The sequence below is a fragment of the Electrophorus electricus genome, chromosome 1, assembly GCF_041902795.1.
Source record: "Electrophorus electricus isolate QZ-2024a chromosome 1, ASM4190279v1, whole genome shotgun sequence".
Taxonomy (NCBI): Eukaryota; Metazoa; Chordata; class Actinopteri; order Gymnotiformes; family Gymnotidae; genus Electrophorus; species Electrophorus electricus.
In genome coordinates, this window is record NC_137497.1 from 11,294,543 (window position 1) to 11,300,940 (window position 6,398).

The following is a 6,398-nucleotide window of genomic DNA, read 5'->3' on the forward strand; positions in this document are numbered from 1 at the left end:
ACACACACACTTACACACCTTGAACACTGACTCCAGCTTTTCTTTAGAAATGTTTACAGGCTTCTTCTGGTCATTGTGGACAAACAAAACAAAGACTTTAATGGATAATCTACAGTTTATAAACATCCAAGTTAAATTCATGGTTGTGTACATGATGCTGATGATGATGTGATACACGGCTTCAACCCAAACACCGTACTGACAGTAGAGCAGAATAACCAGAGAAGCTGCCCCTGGCCCTCACTCTGGTGATGTAGAATAATGTTTATGTGAATGGTGCTTCACCGGTTACTGGGAAATGAACACAAGAAAATGAACACTGGAACCTAATCAATTATATGCACCCCATCCACACAGAACAGAGGGCACCAGAACAGAGAGAGAGGTGTAACAGAGCGGCTGTAGGGCAGCAGGCAGGATAATCAGGGGTGAAGCGTCCTGACGGCACTATCACATCACAACTCACACACACCCCTGCACTTCAGCAACCAAACCCCCCCCCCTGCCCTTCAGCAACCACACATACCTCCCCTGCCCTTCAGCAACCACACACACACACACCCCTGCCATTCAGCAACCACACACACCCCCAAACACACCTGCCCTTCAGCAACCACACCCACCCCCAAACACACCTGCCCTTCAGCAACCCCGCACACACACCTGCCCTTCAGCACCCACACACACATGCCCTTCTGCACCCACCCACACACACACACCAGCCCTTACACACACCCACACACCCTCCTGCCCTTCAGCAACCACACCCACACACCCTCCTGCCCTTCAGCAACCACACCCACACACCCTCCTGCCCTTCAGCAACCACACCCACACACCCTCCTGCCCTTCAGCAACCACACCCACACACCCTCCTGCCCTTCAGCAACCACACCCACACACCCTCCTGCCCTTCAGCAACCACACCCACACACCCTCCTGCCCTTCAGCAACCACACCCACACACACCTGTCTGTCTGTCAGCCATACAAACATACCACACTCCTTTTCTCCTAAAACTAAAACACACCTGTGGTGAACCCCTCTTATTACTTTGACCTGTAGAATGGTGATATTGTTTACTTGGGTATGATTGTTGTAATATTGGGGGGAACATCACTCCCTCACACACTTGGAGGAACAAATCCACCCCACTTAGGAAACAATCTGAGTGTGTAATGTGTCACTCACCGTAGGACTGAGGTCACGGGTCCACTTTTGAGGTCAGGAGGATAATCCATGGACCCATCACTCTTCATAGACAAACAGCTGGGTGCTAGAATTGCTGCTCTCTGGCTCCCCCTCCTGATGAATAGTGAAAAAAAAAATCACATTATGGAACAATCAATTACAGCCACAACATTCTTACCCAATGAACTCCACCTGGTAACTGCACTCACTGGACACTTGATTAGAAACACCTGCCCTTCAGCAACCACACCCACACACCTTCCTGCACTTCAGCAACAAGAAACACCCACCCCCACACACCTGCCCTTCAGCACCCACCCCCACACACCTGCCCTTCAGCACCCACCCACACACACCTGCCCTTCAGCACCCACACACACACACACCTGTCTTTCAGCACCCACACACACACACACCTGTCTGTCAGCACCCACACACACACACACCTGTCTGTCAGCCATACAAACATACCACACTCCTTTTCTCCTAAAACTAAAACACACCTGTGGTGAACCCCTCTTATTAGTTTGACCTGTAGAATGGTGATATTGTTTACTTGGGTATGATTGTTGTAATATTGGGGGGAACATCACTCCCTCACACACTTGGAGGAACAAATCCACCCCACTTAGGAAACAACCTGAGGGTGTAATGTGTCACTCACCGTAGGATTGAGGTCACAGGTCCACTTTTGAGGTCAGGAGGATAATCCATGGTCCCATCACTCTTCATAGACACATAGCTGGAATTGCTGCTCTCTGGCTCCCCCTCCTGATGAATAGTGAAAAAAAAAAATCACATTATGGAACAATCAATTACAGCCACAACATTCTTACCCAATCAACTCCACCTGGTACCTGCACTCAATGGACAATTGATTAGAAACACCTGCCCTTCAGCAACCACACACACACACACACCTAACCTTCAGCAACCATACACACACACACACACACCTGCCCTTCAGCAACCACACACATCATGGAGTTGTTCCTCTTCACACACACACACAGCTGGACACTGGAGATGCTGCTCTCTGCTCGCTGTCAATAGTTCATACACACAGTGAATCAACACTGAATCAATGCCCGATAAAACTCACATCAACATATTAAAAAATAAAAAGTATGATGTCAAACTTGAAACATGAAGTAAAAAAAAAAAAAGAAGATATAAAAATACAGATATCTAAAATAAAATATGTAAGCAACACATGTGGACGAGAACATATGTTACACACTCTCTCTCTCATATATATATATATATTAGTATACCAAAATGGCTCGTATATGTGCACTCTGTTTTAAAGCACAGGCAACTTGACCATCAACTTCTAAAGCATCAAATAACCCCAAATATCCAGCACAACCAGTACTTAACACACCCAATGACAAAGAAATTCAAGTGTAAAATCATCATCATATTTACATTGACTTATCAACTTAAATGTACTTGATTTAAAGACCTTCACTGCATATGGTGTATTAAGCTGTCGACAGCACATGTATTATACTAGTGATGCGTATGGCATGTAAATCTGTGGAGAGTTGAGATGTATTTATACAAGTGCGTTTATCCATGCAGTCTTCTCCAGAACTGTAGGTGGCAATGCAGGGCCAACAATAACCCCTAAAAAAATCAGAGAATGACAGTCTGACACTAATCACATATGACTCTCCACAAAATTCGAGAGGTGCAAGTCAACACTGTAAAGGTCCAACATGCACAACAGGAAGAGGAGCAACCGCATCATTTCTGAGAGACACACACACACACACACACACACACACACACACACACACACACCAAAGACAATGAGTCAAATATAAACCCAGGCTGTGTCTGTAATGGTCTACTCACTGACTCACATTCCCCCACACAGACGGGTCTATATAAAACACTACGTAGGGTACGTTAATCAGACAACAAACAGAATCTATCAACACTAGTCTGTGATAGAAATATAAAACTATGACCTTTCATCACGGAAACTCTCTGGAACAAAGTAGGCCAGCGATGCAATCACAATATACAAGTAAGGCACTTCAGTGATAATTTATAGTTTGAGTTGTGTTATGTTATGTTGTGACTTTAATAATACCTAGCTCTACAGCTATGTCCATGTTCCCATTTTAACAGTAAAAAATTACTGATTGAAGTCCTGTAATGCTTATTTCTTCAGCACAGGATTTGTTTATTCTGTTTCGTTAACATTTTGTCACTGATGGGTTCAGCTGAAATAGTGATACTGAACCTTACAACATTTATGGAATTTAGCTGATGCATTTATCCAAAAGAATTTACAATTATGACTGAGCAACTTGAGCAACTGAGGTTAAGGATCTTGATCAGATACCCAACAGTGGAAACTGGGCAGTGGTGGGGTTGAACCAGCAACCTTCCAATTACAAGTCAAGTACCTTATCCACTGAGCTACAACTGCCCACCAAACATCACAGTCCCTTAATCAGTGTACATCAGTTATTCACTACATTTATGGTGCACTGCAGGTGGTTGTTTAAAAAACAACCCAACACTCATTTCCTCAGTGACACCTACTAGCCACTTTTGCTAACATCTTGGTAATGCTATTCTGTGAAACAACAAACTACTTAGCCTAGATATTATTCAGGTGGGTTATGCCAGGTTATCGATACAAATTATTTTTAAATATTTCAGAGAAATTACCGTACAACAATCAAAGAAAAAAAGATTGTCAGATAGAGCAAGTTGAGATTGTAATCAACAGTGTATTTCAATAAATGTTTCTCTTTTCTGTTGTGTTCTGTAAGGCATTTCAAATTCAAATTTTCAGTTTCATGAATAAATCATGACATTTGGAAATAATTTATTAACAAAAGGCCAATATGTTTACTGGGAGAAATAATCACATGGGATCTGTGGGTTCACATGTACTCTGTAGTCTATGAAGTGCAGACCTATTTACTGAATTTTCTGTGTGGAACGTTTCATCTACGGCAGAAGGAAGTGTTGTGAAAGTAGATAATTATGATTATAGATAATTAAGATCAATAAAGTAAAATAAAGGAACAATGTCTCACATTATATTTATTAATATATATTTATTATTATTATTAATATTATAAAATATTAGTTGTCCTGTTTTTGGGGCTTCTTCTCTTCCCAAATTCATCAGTCTTGGAAAAGTTTAATTCACATAGTACACTTTTTGCTGTCATGCACAGGTGTTTTTACCATTATATAAATGTGTGGATGTACAGCACATCACTCCTGTCAGTAAACCAGAGGATCTCTCTCTACATACACTCTCTATATATTAATGTCACTATATCTATCCTACCTACTGCTCACTAGATGTCTCTCACTAGCCTATCACTCAATATGGCCTAACACTGAATCTCTCCATTTCTCAACTTCTCTCTCCTCACAAAACCCTCAAAGTTTGGGTGTGTTTTGTTGACTTATAAGCATTCATAGAGTTTGTGACTGAGACAGATGTGTGATCAGATTTGTTTCAGACACCGTCAGTCAAAGACAGGAGCGGCAGGTTCTGTATGACACCTGCAGAAACACAAGCTTCGTTTAGCCGTGGTCACGTGACATGGCTGTTTCTATCCACACTTCGGATCAGTGTTTCAAAACGCTGCGTTTCAGAAACTCGAAACAAGCGTAGAAACGTCAGTATTGACCGTCCGATCCCAAACTATAGTTATTAATACAGATAATTAACTATACAGGGGATCTGAACTGTCCACTGAGGATTTGGACAACACTAAAAAACGGCTGAAACTGAACAGAAAACTAACTGTAAAAAAACAGACGTTACAGCAGCAACTTTGAGTTTAGGCCAGAGGAATTTCAACTGGGAGCATTTGGAAATATCATTGACTAACTAAGACTTGAAATCGAGTTTTACAATATCTGACAATATATATCTGGCCCCTTTAAATTATTTTAAATATAGCAATGCTATCATACTGGGCGTTAGCCATTTTATTTGCGTAACTTCACCAGGACTTTAATCTTTACATTTAATCCACCTTTGGGTTGACCTACGAATTAACCTAAACACAGAACTATGTACTTACAAAACACGTTATTTAAACTGCACCGACATCGCATTTTTACAAATAGAATGAACTTACACGCGTTTAAAATATTTCACGGTATCTTCAACCCGCTCAACCTTCAACAACGGCGACTGTTCAGAAAATACTTGCGTTTTCTTGAGAAAGGTGAGACTACAGGAACACCTGTGGGTAAGTGGAGGGCGGAGCACATGTCAAACATTTTCGACTGAAGACAATTACACAACCGAGTTTTTATAACAGTCATTTTCATTAAGCCAATCAGCAGGCAAAGTTAGCTGTCCATCATTTTGCTGCAGCCAATCATACAGTAGTCTATACAGCCAATGGATTCACAGTCCCTCCTACACGGACTTGTTTTACGGCTGAGTAAATCTCCACTATGTCGGCACATTGAAACATGTCGGAACTTAACAAACCACTTTGTAGATCTAACTTACAGATGATTGTAATTTAGATAATCAGCCTCACAATAAGCATGTAAGTGTGTGGACGTCCATAGCATGTTGTGCATATGACAAATAAAGAATCTTCTTAATGGCTGAATGCTGTGTGTGTGTGTGTGTGTGTGTGTTTATTTGTTTGTTTCAAGTATTGTGGAACAATTTGTTTAGCTGTATTTGGTAAACCTGTATCAGAAAACTACATGGTGTGAAGAACACCGCCTAACAGTAAATGTGTATTAGCGTTGCAGGTTACATGACAGTTGATCGTTGACATTTTATATTAAATAAATGCCATGCAGAGGAGATAAAGATACAAGACAACGGTAAGAATACATAACAACTGCATTACTGGCAGTGCTCTTCCATTAGAAGAAGGAACCAAACACAGGTTCCTCATCATATGAAAACTGGAATAAAATATTAAGTGAGCTAACTACGATTGTGTTACGAATATGGAAAGCCAAAGTGGTCAAAATTCACCTCAAACGAAACGCGTTTTGTTTGTAAAATGGCGGGAAAAAAAGCGGCATTTTGAAAGTTTTATGTCACAAAGTACGGCGTTATTTTTCTCTATTTTTTATGGTTTACAGTTTTTGCAGCATATTTTACAAGAGAGAAAAATAAAACTGTTTGTATGTCAGTTTAAAATGGCGTAAAAAGTCCTCTTCCCTTACTTCTACTATTTTGTCCA

The 6,398-nt window shown here is 41.1% G+C and overlaps 1 pseudogene across 1 annotated transcript in view; it reads right to left on the minus strand.

The window, feature by feature from the left end:
- The window catches only part of LOC118241427 (NLR family CARD domain-containing protein 3-like), a 29,398-nt pseudogene extending 23,963 nt beyond the window's left edge, over positions 1–5,435 (minus strand). Inside the window, exons 1-3 of the transcript XR_014122878.1 lie at positions 5,319–5,435; positions 1,856–1,962; positions 1,192–1,305 (exon numbers count right to left, since the gene is read on the minus strand). The product of XR_014122878.1 is annotated as an NLR family CARD domain-containing protein 3-like (transcript). The remainder of the gene's footprint in view (positions 1–1,191; positions 1,306–1,855; positions 1,963–5,318) is intronic.
- Between the last annotated feature and the right edge of the window lie 963 nt (positions 5,436–6,398).